The 15,928-nt window shown below is 42.3% G+C and overlaps 1 long non-coding RNA gene across 1 annotated transcript; it reads right to left on the bottom strand.

Moving 5' to 3' along the window:
• Nucleotides 1–5,335: 5,335 nt before the first annotated feature.
• On the bottom strand, nucleotides 5,336–9,354 carry LOC115352393. Its single transcript, XR_003927132.2, has 3 exons — nucleotides 9,212–9,354; nucleotides 8,176–8,305; nucleotides 5,336–6,087 (listed from the first exon to the last, which is right to left on the bottom strand). It is a non-coding gene; the product is annotated as an uncharacterized LOC115352393 (long non-coding RNA).
• Between the last annotated feature and the right edge of the window lie 6,574 nt (nucleotides 9,355–15,928).

Genomic DNA, 15,928 nt, shown 5'->3' on the forward strand with positions numbered 1-15,928 from the left:
AATTCCATGGAGTAATGAGGATGAGGAATGAAATGCTACCACTACTCTTTCACACAAAAGAGGAAAAAGGGCTAAGCAAAGCAAAAGATAAGAAAATTACTTCTCTACTAACATTCTCTCTGATCTCCACAACATTTTCCAGTTAGCTAACATACATTAACAGCACCAAGCAACTAGTAATTCCTACTCAGGAATGACAGTACTGAAAACTACTATTATAGATTAAGTTTCTTAAATAATCTTTAAAATAATATGATGAGACTTATTACAAGGTTTACTAAAGCTGATAGAAACTATGTGCTCTGCTTGGACAAACTCAGATTTCTAAAGTGTTTCTTCAATCTTCACTAAGGGCTGTCAAACACATGGTGAATTTTTTGGGAATACTCTTTGTCTCTTGTTCTGATCAAGAGCACAGAGAGATGTTCCACGGCAAATCTTTGGCATCCATTGCAGGGGTTCTAGGCATTTCCGTGTGGTATATTGTCAAAGAAAGGTCTGGTCTTTCCTAAAACCCTCATTTTGTTGACTGGTTGTTTTGATGAATCTGTATATTCAGAAATTCATGATAATTTCAATAGCATCCTGAAAAATCTGAACAATTTTATTGTTAATGCTGACATAGTTTTGTACTGGTTCAGCAAACACCTTTAAGAAAACTTTTATTTATTAATTCTTGGTATTTAGCAGCCCCTAACAGCATGCTGGTAGTTTTATTAAAGTTAATGGTGATATTTGCAGGATCATAGCCTTTAATTTCCAATAGATTTTTTTATTACTGTAACAGATTAAGATGTAATAAAAAAATTGCAATAGCATGCATTTCCAAATGATTTTGTGCAGAATCTGGGCAAGATTAAGCTCACTTTAAAATACATATCCCATTGCTTTGAGTAACATCTTGAAAATCATTCTACGATGTCTGGAATTCAGTTGCAAAGACTGAATCAGAATTCAGTCACACATTCTGGTCTCTGTTTTAATATACATTTTTTAATTCATAGGCCAGTCTGAAACGCATTCAGAATTGACTGGAAAACCTTTTATAGTAAGACTTGAAAATTTCCTTATCATATTTGGTAGGTACCACTGCACTACTTATTTTGATTTGGAAAAGACTCCTTATCTCTGTTAAACTGTGAACCCTTTGGTTTTGGGATCCTGCTTTTACTGTAACCATCATTTTGGATTGCAGCCTTTATTTTGTAATGAGGGTTTGACACCTGGTTGAGTGAATGACTGAGATGTTCATGCAGAGAAATCCAGTTCAGATCCTTCATTACCTGTTGTTACCATGGCAAGATATGACTTGAAAACACGACCTAATCCCTGGAGAAAACAGTGGTTCCCCAAGCACCCTATAAGCAGGTATTTATAGGCAGGCACTCTCCAGATCTGTGCAGAGGAAATTAAAATAAAACACAAATTGGCAAACACTTTCCATTCAGTCAGGATTGAAAGAGCGGCCCTGTCTGTAAAGAAAGGTGGTGGTAGATCTTGCCAAACAGTTCTGTCACATGCCGGGTAGTACAGCCAAGTTACTCAAAAAGTCAGGTCCTGTCCTCCCTGGTACTGATGGGGACAAACAAGTCCCTCCAAAATGAAACGGCACTAAGAGACAAGGAATCACAAAAGGGTTTTACTCAGCTAGAAAGCGCAGTCCTTCACAGGGCTGCAGTTCAAGCTTGCTAACTCTTGGGAGGAGGTTTCTGGGGCTGCGGGAGGCTGGCTTTCAAGCTGCCAGTTTAATGACCCAGAGCAGTCTAGAGGCTGCTCTCTGCAAAGCTGACCCCATTTACTACATGATGGCAAAAGCAACATCCACATGCCAACATCCACACTTGTGAGGCTTGAGTTTTTCCTGGAAAAGTCACAAATTGCTCTTTGAGGAAGTTGTGTCAGCCCGTATCGAGATGGATGATTTGGATGCTGTATCTGCAGACCATTTGCCAGCGGGTCAGACACCAGAGGTCTGGCCGGTGTGGTGCCCTGTTTTGGGGAGCTTGGCTTCAGCTCTGATTGCTGAAAGTTCATCAAAGCAGAGTGCTTCCAGTGAAACGCTTCAAGCTCAGAGCTTGTTTCAGCAGAAAAAGCAAATCTAACCAGCTCCAACCCACGGTTCCTTCTTCTGAGCTTAAATGATATATGGAATAGGTGTAGAAGATTCAGGTAATGTCTCAGACATGCTTTTCTTTTTATCTACAGCAAAACTTTTATTTTATTCCAAAGTATGGCAACAGGGATTGAAAAAAAGCATGGCACTGCCTTGCCTTAAGCATGCTGAAGCTTTGTGGCATCTTTAGACTGGATTCTTGGCTTTGGAGACTAGAGAAACCTGAAAGTGTACTGGATATGAAGTCAAAACAGCTCGTTACCCAACTTGCTTTCTTCCATGAAGTACTGAAATATTAAGAACACAGGCAAATAACGCTTGGATACAACTCCCTTTGTTTGCATTGAGTTGCATTTGTTTGTCTGAAGCCAAACTGGGTGGATAATTTTGCATTCTTTATCTTAGCAGTGAATTGTGTGGTTCTGAAATTTAAATAAGATAAGATCACAAACAAGTAAAAACATGTGTAGGCTGAAAAATCAATATGTTTCAAAGTAACAGTTGAGAAACAAATTATTCCTGTACTAATACACTGAAAACTAGGTTTAGGGATTCTGCTAGGGCTGATAGCATGACTAACAGCTACAGCAGTATTATAAGGAATTTGAGCTGCCTCCATAGTTAGATGTTAATCACGCCATCACCTAGAAATAAGGTACTCAAAAAGCTGATAATGGTAAACTGCAACATTGGGGATTTTTTAAGCTTCTCAGCCTTTGCATAATAATTAGATCTTAACAACTGTAGTTCTTTTTGATCACTCATGCTGAGGTCTGCTCTTCCCATTTACCCTGAAATTTTCTAATATTTTAGTTGAATTATTCAAAATAGCTACTTTCTTGCTAAGATGTTTCTATTTTTCAGTTCAGGACTCAACGTCATTGTCACCGAAGAGTGGCAGAATTCCTGCTAAATTAATCACATTCAGACCTATACCGTGCCTAACATCAGAAAGCCATTAATAACTAGCTTATACCAACCAAAGTCTGTTCTGTTGGTGATGACACATCTTAAAAATAGTTTCCTCTGAACGAAATCTACATTTCTGTACTGAATTATTACTTGCTGGGAGTCACTCTTTCGGTAACCCTTACGCTTTGCTGAAACAAAACACTCGTTGCCCTTGAGAAACACCTGAATAAACCATGCCTAATATGATACAATTCAAGAATAATTAAAGGCAATAACTGAAAACTGTAGGCTAGCAGCAATATAAAGCTTTCCTTTGCCACCAGAACCTGACTTTTCTTCTTTCAGCCCCTGCTTCACTTAAACAGGGGCTGAAAAAATGCTCGACTTTTCAAAAATAATCCTCAGAATCCCCAGTCTCTGTGTCTGGTATGTAATTCACTAGGACAGAACTAAACATCTCCTGTTTATATTTCTCTATATATACTGAAGTCTCCTGAGTGCTGGCTTTGTCTACAAGCAAGCCATATATGTACTATAAACATCTGTATATTTATAGTACAGAATTCTCATCACCTCAGCAGATGATTGACTTTTTAAAAAACCTACACATGCAATAGCAGTCTCATCCTCTCTGCAGGTATTTGTTTGGTCAACAGCATTCTTTAGAGAAATGCTGTGTTGACAGGAAAAGGGACAGGTTGTTGAGTTATGAGGCTCTGGAATGATTGTGGTAGGCAGGACTCGGCAGCTATGAATAGAGCTGTAAATGAAGACGGGTGTCAATTCAGTCCTTCAACAAAGCCAGAGTGACTCAAGTAGCGTGTCGAGGCACACCACACAGAGACTTATCTGCTTAGTTCTACATAAAAGTATTAAAACAAAAAAACAAGGAAAAAACAAGGAAAAAAACCCACTCAGAAATCAGCAGAACTACATCTTCCCAGTGAGGATCATACTAACAGTGCTTAAGATGGAGTTTGGATTAGAGGCCTCAATTGAGAACATGCAAGAAGCTCCCAGTCCAGTTTCTTTGGTTTTTACGAGATGGGGGAGAAGTGCTGATTAAGGCAGCTATGTAACTTACAAAAGGAAAATCCTCGCACATGATGTTAAACGGCAGAGGAAAGAGAAGAAATAAAAGAAGAATGACCTACTTTTTAACCTATTTAACGATGACTGTAAATATTTTTATCTACATGCCCCTGAAGTTCCAACTTTATTTTCTTGTAAGTTTTTAAACAGCTGTGAAATCACTTGTTACTTGCCAATTACAGTATAACTTTGAATAATCAATAACCACAGCCGTTCTAGAAGAAAAGCAAGCTGGCAGCTGAGCATACGCATTAAAAGGTATGTTTATGACTGGATGATTAAGAGCAACAGTTGGAAGGGATCAGGGCTGGAAACAAAGCTAAGGCCAGAGACAGTAGATGGGACTGGGGCATACAGGACAGAAATATGTTGTTTGAAAGTAGGTCAAAACTCTTGTAGTAGTGCTGGGAGCCTCACACATGTAGTGTGAGAAGCTATCATCATTTCCAAGGGAGTGGGGCTTTCTAGCCTGGAAAGGCCCGAATGAAACATTAAATCTGGTCAAATGTGGCAATTTTTGTTAGAATGTGGCCTGGTCCTGTTCTAGGAATACTTACGGTGTTGTGAATTGATCCTGTCACTTACAGGTCAATAATTCCTAACTCTGTCTTTCCAGTGCATTGCCAACTCTTAGCTCCACAACTGGGATCTTTCTGGAGCAGTGGGAGCTTGTTTAGATCCCAGAACTGGTATCCCAGCCCTTCTGAGTTCCCAGTGGTCCTCCAAGTCCCTCTTGCTCCTCTAACCCCAAGCCAGGATGTGCTCTAGCCATCTCCCTGTTTGCTGGGGCAGCAATCCACAACCATGTAACCTGGGGGAAGAGATTGCCCTCCTGGGGAGAGGCTGCATAGTAGAGGTGGGAGGAGGTAGCCTCCTGTGAAAGGGAGGAAGGGGCCAGCACTTGGAAGAGCAGGAATCTCACTCCGCGGGCCTCTTGCCCAAGCCATTCAAAGGTCAGTCCTGTTGTAACAAGTCCATTTTCTACCCCATGGTAACACCATTCAGCGTGTGCCATTGATACCTGTGTTGGAGCTTTAAACAAAATCCACTGAAGTCTGTCATGTGTTACACTACCAAAGCGATGGCTAAAAACCCCACTTAAGAGCTGTATTCAAAACAAAAATCAAAATACAACATGGCATTAACTAAATCCAAATGGAATTCATAGAGTAACACAGACGTGGTCTTTTTTTTTTCTACAAAGTTTAATGTGGGCCTAGCTTGAAACATACCATAATATGCATTACTTGTTATGAATAAGAAAACCACTTATGACAGAGTACCCAATGGCATCTGCCATTACAAGTTACTTAAAAGCATTCTTAAATACTATAAATATCCCAAGGAACTGTGACTTCTTTCTCTCCTAAAAACTTTTTATAACATCAGAGCAAGCTCACTTTTGATGTACATTGCTGCTGTAAAACTGGATATGACAGTCCAATGCTGAGCTGTGTTTCTGATTGATAAGGACGCACTTAAAGTAACACTAGCAATTTATTTTTCCTAATGATCTAGGTTATTCTGGAACTAGAAATTCTAGGAAACTGTAACATGTTCAAAGATATTTAAAAAAAAAAACCAACAAGCTGAAAAGGGCAACATCAACAGAAATATTATAAATCTAATATTTTTGAAATCAGGCAGTGAAAAGCAAGGGGAAATTCACCTTGTACAGATAACATTTTTATACCGCTTTCCTTGCAGAGCGTCAGAATAAGGAGTCAGCGGAATCTTTTGATGCATAATCTTTTTCTTATCTTTTCATGAGACAAAGTTCACGTGAAGCGATAAGCAGATGAAGCAAATTGGGAGAAGGTGAGTGAGTGCTGAAATGATGAAAAGGCTACTTTCAAACAGGTAGCTGTGTTGCCTTTTAATTTTTGGCTGTCACGTGTTCATTGCTGTCGCTGCCTGACCTTCCAAAATATGGTACTGATGAAAATCCTTTGAAACAGGGTTTCATGCACCTGCAGAAAGAGAGGACAGGACGTGATAATCACTTATGCCAGTGAAGCTGCTTTAAACGGGCTGAAATCAGCATCTTTCTCTGGTGTCCTTGTTCCATTCCCTTCTCAGTCAAACCTGGAAAGAGACTATCCCACATTTGAAGAACCTTAGCTGTCATTTCATTTTGCTAAGCAAGCCCTGCAAGTTTATGGTGTCTCTAGATAAGGTTTTGTATGTTACCTACTACACTTTAAATGACTATGAACCTATCTTTGCACTGTTTAGGCTGCTTACTGTACTGGCAACCAAACTAGTTTAGTTTGAGGGTGTGAAGTCCTCTTTTCCTCATAACTGGCATCTCCTATCTCTTAGATGCACATTGAGTGCTCCTCCCACTAAACATCTGATTGTCATAAAAGGGGAAAATAACATTTTCTTCCTGGCTCTAGAAGTTATTATTGGAAACTTTGAATTAGTGCACCTATCAGGAGGACAAAGGGGCAGTACCAGCTCTAGCCCTTCCTCTAAAATCTTTGTAAATAAACAGACAGTAAGCAATTTCTTCTTTCCAAACACTGTGCTTGGCCCTCAGGCCCATTCAGCGCCCCAAAGCGCTCTTTCTCTCTTCTTTCTTCTTCCTTCTCACACAGTGTAATATGCAGCCAGCCCCAGGATTTGTAGATAGTTGTAAAAGGGCAAAGGTTTTACATGACTCTAGGCAACAGGAACACAAAAACAAAATTTCCGTCCCCTTGCTCTGGGCAACTGCTAGACAGAGGGTTTGGGGTTTGTTCTGTTTTGGTTTGGGGTTGGTTTTTTTGGTTTGGTTTGGTTTGGTTTGTTTCTTTTCTCCTGGAGGCAGTGCATTTGCTCTTAATTCACTCACATCAGCCTGGCAAAATCACACATACTGCCTGGGCTACTTCTTGCTCAGGCTTTCAGATTCAAGCTATTGCTTTGGATAGCTACTACATCAACATTTCCAGTTATCACTGTACAAAGGCACATGTCCCAGGGCACCCTCCAGTTAGCCTGAAAGAAGAGCCAGTAGAGCAGCCAGCTGTATAAATCAAGTATATGACTGTCAACAGATTAAAGCCTTTTGATGTTGATTATTAACAGTTTGCAACATTGTAAAATGTTGACTCTTCTTTATTACTCCACAAATTCTCATTACTTCCTCACCAGACAGAAGCTTAAGACCCTGTTTGCATAAAACAAGCAACAGGAACTCTAAAATGATACCTTGGATGATTCACTAGAGACTAAGGAAAAGCAAATATGCCTGAACCCTATCAGTTGACGTTAAAAAATAATAGTTTTCTCAATGCTGATTCTATCCTATCGCCAAAGATGAAGAGTTTAAAAAAAAAAGGGGGAAAAAAAAGAAAAAGTACAGTGAACATTTTGTTTACCTATCTTGGGGTTTGTTTTGTTGTCTGAAGAATTAATCAGCTGCTGCTAGCCCAGGGGGAGTGTTCCTGAGGCAGAGAGGCACTGCAGAGCAGGTACATGGTGCCCATGCCATTTGTTTCTTTGCGTACGTTCAGGGAGTCAGAGTTCAGAAGTAGGGAAGTGTAGGCTGCCTCAGTGGGTCTATGCCCTGCAGAGCTGTTCCTGGAGAAGTGAAAATAGTTATGGCTGGGGCAGTTAAGCTGGCTCTAGACCTGTTTGAAGTATTGGAGCAGAGCCAAGGACCTGGCTCAACTGATAGATTTTGTTTTCAAGTTGTACAAGTGCAAGTAACCTGCAAGACTTAATTATTTTTTTTAGCACAATGGTTAAGTTCAGATAGGATTATTTAAATAGCAACCACAATAGGACCCATGTAAGCATTTTTCACTTTACCTTAATCGCCCTCCCAGGTGCTGCATCCTTGCTTGTAGGCCTTTGGGTTCTGATCTTACAGCTGCTCAAGTGTTTTGACATACTGAACACTACTGAATCTTTAATGATCCTGCTCACAAGGCATTTGTGTGTGTGTGTGTATTTTCACTTACACCTTCAGAAAAACTGCAGATCATGTTCATCCATATTACATTTATTAAGAAAAAATAATCAGGTTTCCAGAATGAACTGAAGAGTAATTTTAGTATGATTGAACTTACGGGGTAACATTCCCTCCTTCTGGATGCTTTTTCATCTTACTGCTCACTCTACCTTTCATTTCTTTAGAAGTTCAAGCACACTAATGAGCTTTTCCTCTCACAGACCTTTTGCAAAGGCTTTGGAACATACCTGTATAGGGGAAAATAATTATGTCTTGAAATACATGGCTATTGACTGTCAAAGGAATTAATAAATTACATTTAAGTGTAAAGAAAACAGCATGTAAGTCAGCTGATAGGGCTGGATTTTTAGCTTTACTACTACAGGAGGAAAGCATACTATGTCACATATTTCAGATACTTCAAGGCAAATCTCCCTTTGGTGGGACAAGTATATACTCACACCAGTCATCTGATACAGAATTAAGCAGAGTTCCTACACAGGCAAACTCCAGACAAAAGGAACTTAATTCCAAATAATGCTAAAACTAGTCTATGCACAAAGCTTGTGCTGGCTCATCTAGATCACTTTTTACGCCTACTTAACTAAATACCTTTAAAACCCTGTGTTAACGTGCTAATACAACGTTTACACCTTGTTTCTCAGTGTGTCCACCTGACAGTTCGCAGCACAGCAGCTAAACAGATGCCAAAATAAGTGTAGTTAAACTAGTTCATGGTCTGGTCTGCATGCAAAGCTCACGATACATGTAAGAGCAGGATTTAGGAGTAGACTGTGTTAAAAAAACAGAGGAGTCAGGGAAGTTTCCTCCTGCATTGCCTGACATTGTGAAACAGTAACAATTTACAGGGGCTTTTATCCTTCCCTAAATCCTTATGAACTGAGAGTTTACAAAATGACAGAAGGGACAGACTGAATTCTACAAAAAAGGATGGTCACATGCACAAGGTCTACACACCAGGGAAATATGAAAGACTAGTTACATAGATTAATTCTGGTCTAACTGAAGAAACAAAGTCCAAGTTACTCCCAGCAGCATTTTGTTGTTCGACCCCCCACTGGAACCGACTACATTTTACGACTCTCGGCAGAAGGGCCTCTTAATTTCTGAGAGGTTTTACGTACGCCACGCACCGATGCCGAGCGCTGGACGCGATCCCGCTGCTGTGCGAGGAACGGCGCAGCTTACGGCGACGAACCGAGTGCCGCCTCTTCACCGTCAACCAAAGGGGCAGCCCGTAACCCACACGCTTCAAAGCTTCCACGCGGCTTGGAGCCAAAAGACGCTTCCCACCCAATTTCGGCAAAGGCCTAAAAGGTGCAGAGGGCCGCGGGCCTCCCTCGGGCAGGGGGTGACCTACTTCGTGGTGGGCCGCCGGCCCACGACCGTTGCGCTGGGGCCGGCCCGCCACGCGGACACACGCGCCCGACGCACAGAGGAGGTGGAGGTGACGGGCTGCGCGGCCTTTCCGCGGCGGCTGCGACCCCGAGCCTTCCTCCTCGGGCGGGCAGCCCGCCCGGGGAGCGGCGGCTTTCGGCCTCCCGCGCACCCCCTGGGAGACGGTCCGGCCACACTGCCAGGGCTTTCCCTAGAACACCCCCTCCCGCCGGCGCTCGGCTCCTCGGCCTGCTCGGGTTAAGCTTTAACCATCCGCCTTATCTACAGGCGCGGGCGCTCGGCCCGCCCCGAGGCCGCCCCTAATGAGCGGCCCGCGAGGGGCTTCGCCCTGCGGGCGCCGTCGCCCGCCCGGAGACCCCGCGGCGCGGGACCCCCGGCCGCACCCGCCGCCGCCAGGGGGCGCCCCGGCCGGCCCGCCCGCCGCCGCCGCTGCGCGCCCCGGGCGGGGCCGCGGCCCCAGGCCCGGCCCCGGTCTGCAGCGCCGCGGCCGGGCTGCCGGCGAGGCTGGCGCCCAGGGGGGCGACAAACGCGGGGCGGCGGCCCACCCCTCCGACCGGGCCTCCTCCCTGCCGCCCGGACGCGCCGCGTGGCCCCTGGGTGGACGGACCTGGGTCCCCGTCCCGCGCCAACACCGAGCCACCCGCTCGTGGCGCGGGCGGGCGTGAAGCGGCGAGGAGGGGCACGAAAACGGGCAGAGAAGGCCGGCCCTTGCTCGGGGAAGGCGGGAGCCGCACGTGGGAGCTCCCGCCATCAGGCAGGCGCTGCGGCGGTGCCCCGGTTGTTGGAAACCGGCTGGTGTAGGAGCGGCTCCGGCCTCCTCTGTGCTCACCACACAACGCCTGGTTCCCAAAAGTGGTTTTCTTCCAGATCCCACGGTTAGCGCCAAACTCTGTCCAAATCCCGCTGACAGGCCAGCCTGCGGAGCTGGTGCCCGCCGGGGTGGCAGTGTCGGCCTAACGCTAAGATACAAATTGACGGCGGAGAATAAAACTTATCTGGCAGCATTTACTCATTCATACAGTCAGACCGAGCTGTGCCAGCTGGAAGAGCGCCGCTTCTATTTGCTTCTGCAAAGCCGTTTGGGAAGTCCTAACTTTTTGTAACCAGGTTTTATGTGGACGGACATTAAGAAGGTTTGGTAGTTGTTGGCCTCAGAGATGGGCTGTAGCCACAGGCTGTTGTGGAACTCACTGAGAATCCGACCATCAGCATAGACCCAAGCTGGGTTTCCTGGCGTACCTTTCCCTTTCCTCCTCCCAGTTTTTACGACAAATTGTCCTCCTGCCAGAAGATTCCTTCAGACTGTGTGAATGAAGTATTATTGGGGGGGGGGGGGGAAGTGTTTTATTTCAACTTATGTCAGCTGTTAAACATTTTTATCCAAGCATGTGCGCATGCAATATGCACAAGTATTAGATAATGCTGAGGTTGTAACTCCTTTGGCTGCTAAACTCTCAGTTGCACAACAGGCAAGAAATGGAGAATTGAGGTCATGCATATGCCTTGCATGGTTAAAAACCTGTCTACAAAGCAGGAAATTCTCTCGCTGAACTTTAGTTTTGTCACAGAGGCACAACACACCCACTCACAGACATAAGAAAATAAGAATCAAGGTAGTTCAGGGCAGTGATGGGAAGGCATGGGCATTTTTAAACCTGATCTGACCTTTCAAACCTTTCTCCTTGGTACTGACTTTAGTGGGGGTACTTGCCAAGATAAGGTATAAAAGAACCGTCTTGCACTTTCTCCTTTTTGCTGTTATAAGCCGCATTTCTGTCCCTGGACCTCAGATGAGTCAGTGGTACTGAGTGTAACTGAAAGCTTTTTTTAAAGGAGGGGTCTGACCCGCTGCATCCATTAGGGACTAGGCAGAGCTATAGGTGACCTTTTGTTTTGCCCTAAAGAAGGCTTGCAGTTACAAGTAACTTTCTGATTTCTGGGGGACAACAGGATGGTCGTTACGCTGTTTTAAGTGTTACTGTGTCTGTAAACCTGGATTTACGTACAATTTTTTATGACCTTCCGTAATTATGATAACTAGGGTGCAAACTTCTAAAAAGCATTTTAGCCTGAGATATTTATACCAATTCAGCCTTAAACATGGGTACATTTAGAGATGGATAATGATAAATTGCATCACTATAGTGAAAGTGTTCCTATAGAACAATAAACTACGTGGATATAAGCATTTTTACATTATAACTATGTCCACACTGTGGGGTTGTATTGAATGAGGTCTCAGGTACTATAACTTCCATGTGTGAAGGTGGTCTTAGGATTTTAAAGTTTTGCCTTTGCTTTTTGTTTAGGAACTTCTTGGATGACTGGAAATTGCAACTGAAATAATTTTCAGTTCTTAATTCACAGGTTACTGAATCTTTTACGATTTCATTCTATCAATTGTTGCACTAAATTGGTACCGGTAACAAAAAGGTTTACATTTTCTTCCTTGCTATGAATGCTTAGCAACTGTATGGTAACAATCCTACTAACTTTCCAGCTGTCCTAAGTCTTCCAAAGCCAGCAAGACCAAAGCATGCACTGGGTTTACCATGTTTTAAGTTATTTTTCCTTTAGTTCTGCTCTTCATGCATGATTTATATAAACCAAACACATTTACGAGTGCCCGACTTAAGAAATGTAGAAATTCCGTCAGTATATCACTTGCTCTTGGGTGTAAGGCCACAGCATGGGCATCATGGGACAGTGGTGTCCACCTAATACATGCCTGTCCCTGGATCTGTAGGAGGAGGGAGAATGATCACATAGGTTGTGCCTCAGGAGCTCTCCTTTCAGAGGATCTCCCTTGAGTATAGCGTTCCCCTAAGGACTATATTCTGTGGCTGTGATGTAGCGCGGTGGGCTCCCCTCCAGCTTTAGGACTCAGCACACCAGGCTTGCATCACTCTGCCAGCACCCTGTTAATACAAGCAATTATGGAAAAGCAGTCCCTGCAAAAGCATGAAATCAAAACTGCAGCTTATTCTGTACCCAGGGCAAGCTACCACTCTACTCCAGCCCTCGCCGACCTGGGCTGAAGTGGCGGCCAGGGTCTAAGCACGTGTAAAGAGCATTGTGGTGGGACTGTTCCACCGGCACACACCACGACTCGCCTGTGTGTTGTCAACTGGGGAGACATCCAGAGTCCCTGTCGAGCCAAGCTGGGGCTCCAGCAGCTACTGGCTTCTTCAGCTCTGCTCTTATTTGGCATCTACTATCGGAATAGTGCCTAGATAGTTAATCTCTTTGCCTCATCCTTCCTAAAGCCTTCTATGAGAGATGAGTAGCAAGACAGAAGAAAATAAGGTGGGGGCCAAAGGAGTCTCATATTAAATGGATAAGTAAGTCACAATACTAGTCACAGTCGTGAGTAATCACATTTGTTGAATGAACGACTCTATGAAAATCCAACATGGTCTGTATTTGAGCAGAATTATATGTTTCAGATTGGTTCATCACTGTAATCTTTGACTAAGTAAGCCAGATCACGTACTGGGTGAACTTCTCTTCATGTGCTCCTCAAGAGAAACGGCACTGCATGGGATCTCTTTCAATATGCAGGCAGGTTTGTCTAATCTTAGTATTGCTGAAAAAAAGTTGGGACTGTATAGTCATATAACAAAATCATAAAGTAACATCCTTGAAATTATTGGTTCTACTCATCAACTGGACAGAGAGGTGTTCAATATAAGTACTTCAAATAAGATGAATGCAAACTTAGTAAATGGTAGGTTAGTATTATGCAGTTCCAGATTTCTCAATCTTAAATTTGACTGCATAAAGAATATCGTATCGATTCAGATCCAGGTTTCAAGCAGGCAGATGCAGGATATTTAAATCTATTGTAAAATGCCATACATCACTCCAGTAGTGACAATATGCATATGTAGCAAAAGATAGCAAATTCACCCATCGTTCATTCAAAAACATTCTTCAGTCATCATTCATTCTAAATGTTGGTTAGCAATGAGATATTCAGCATATTTTAGTGTCAGAAAATTACAGTAATGTCAATACTTTGTATCCTGTGCACTGCAACTGTAAGAAAGAAAATGCAGTACCAATCTTCTCAGAATTTAAGCTGGTTTCAGAGGCACTATTAGGAAATGAACAGTGGTTTCACAACATCATTTTATCATTTTGTAATCAGGTTAGAGGCCAATCATACATGGTCATTGCTGCAAAGTAGATGAGGTCAGAGTTCCTCCCCACTAGTATAAGGTTATCAGCTTAAATACCTTTAATAGCCTTTTCTGAGAGGGAAAAAATAGGATATGATTAAAGTAAACTTTAAAGGAACACATCTCTTAATTTCTGGAGTTGCGTGGAAATTAAACACGCAATATCCGTTAAAAGCAGCAAGAACTGTATGTCTAAATCCTATTAAACTGTGAAAAAAAATGAAGAAGATGGAATGCCTTTCTGTGGAATAACTCTGATGATATAAGAAACATCTCAGTGCTCCCCGAGGGCTTTGCTGAAGGATGGGCCCTGCTGTATTGGGCGGTATTTAACCTTAGCAATAGGCAAAGCAGACTCTGGCCATGACTTACTGCCCTCTGTGATAGCAACAGACCCAAAGATTGTGCCTGTGTTTGCAACTGTGGAATGCCTGGGTTAAGACTATAAAGAAACTACAAAAAAATGTGACTGTATCAAAAATTCACTGACCACAGGGACTGATTCTTTACCTTTATTTGTGACTCGTGTGGAAGCAAACAAGTGTTGAACATGTCTAGCAGCTGCAGAATAAGGAACCTCCTATCCTTGTGATTACAGAACTTCTTTAAAAGCATGTTGAAATACAACTGAGCTAGAATGAAAGAAAAATGAAATGTGTTGTGAAAAATCATCAGCATATCTCTTCCCCCCCTTTTTTTTTTGACTGAGGTATGTTATTTATAAGTGAGCACGTTATTAAAAACTGAGCATAGCACTACAGCCAGTAAAAGACAATAGACCAAATGTTACTGTTACACACAGCTGGAGTGGATTGATAAAACCAGCACATTGTCTTTGCTCACATAGTTTAAAGTCTAAATAAAGATATATGATCAAAAGAGTAAATTGGCTCAGCAAGGTGGTGGAGAAAGGGCAAAAGGTGAAAAAAAGCTGTACTGGCAAGTTATAAAATGCATAATCGGATAAATAAGGTGTTTTTGCTGGGTGCCATAAGCTTTAAAGAAGTCATCTACAGTTTGTTTGCGTTACAGAAATGAAGGATTTTCAAAACAGCATTTGGAAAGAAAAAGAATGATACTATTCCCTAAAAATCTACTCAGTGCATTAAAATGAGTCAATGCTCACATATATGTTATAATTCTCCTTTTTTGCATGCTCCAGTCAACTGAGAAAAAGGTAGAGGTTATTGATATTATGTCATTTGACTGAACAGCTCACTAGCAATTTATCATTTACACAAATAAGTGCATTTTTCACATTTATCTTTTCAACCATGTGTTTTTTACAAAAAATTAGAGTTGAGAACCTAGCATACCATTAAAACTCCAAGGAAGTTCTCTATGAAGAAATCCAATGATTTTTTTTTTTCTCTCACTTCAGCCAAACCCTGAGGGAACAAGTGGCAACTTTGGAGGAAAAATAAAAAGAACAAACAAGCAAGCAAGCAAGTGGCTAAACATACTCTACAGAAAAAACTTGCCCAATTACCTGAAAATATAGGTAAAACTGGGTAAAATTTTTGCTTTTGCAAGGTTCCAAGTATATTATTTGGCTAAACATTAGTTATTCCAATATAAAGTTAGGCATGAATTTAAAGTGGCAATGCTCTAGTAAAATAATTCCGTGTGCTCTACTTGTTCCAGAATAACAATAGTCACATGTGGAATTATTTGGTAATGGATAGAGCTGAATAGATATTTTGGAATATCTGAATAGATATTTTGGAGTGTCTTTGTGTAAAGCAGTTCTTGGTGGTTTAAAGACAGGAAGAAATAGGACAGGATAAGGAAAGAAATCTGTGATAAAGCAGGGAGCAAGTGAAAAGAAATAAAAAATTTGCAAATTGTGGGGAACTTTAAAGGAGCAGCTGGGGGAGCTACCCTGAGCCTGGGCCGACACTGTCCCTAGGAAATTGTTCTACCCTTGTAAAGCATAGAGACCAAGTGTTTGATAAGATTTTATGTTCCCAATACAGCTATTTTTAAAGTTCTATGAATAAGAACTGCAACCTGCCTGGCTAGGGAACTCTGTTTAGTATGGCTGTTAGTGTATAAATCATCTTTTAAAAAGAAAGCAGCTTCCTTTTTGCTGCTCTGTGGCAAAATCCACATCAACAACCCCACTGAATATCATCAATAATCCCTTGTATCTTGTATCTTGAATCAAAACTATACTTTCAGTGATGTGTTAAGAAAACCAAATTATTGCAAAAATCAAACACAGTGTAAAAATACAATAAACATTCCCATGGAAGGAAAGTAACCTTTTTC

The sequence above is a fragment of the Aquila chrysaetos genome, chromosome 2, assembly GCF_900496995.4.
Source record: "Aquila chrysaetos chrysaetos chromosome 2, bAquChr1.4, whole genome shotgun sequence".
Classification (NCBI taxonomy): domain Eukaryota; kingdom Metazoa; phylum Chordata; class Aves; order Accipitriformes; family Accipitridae; genus Aquila; species Aquila chrysaetos.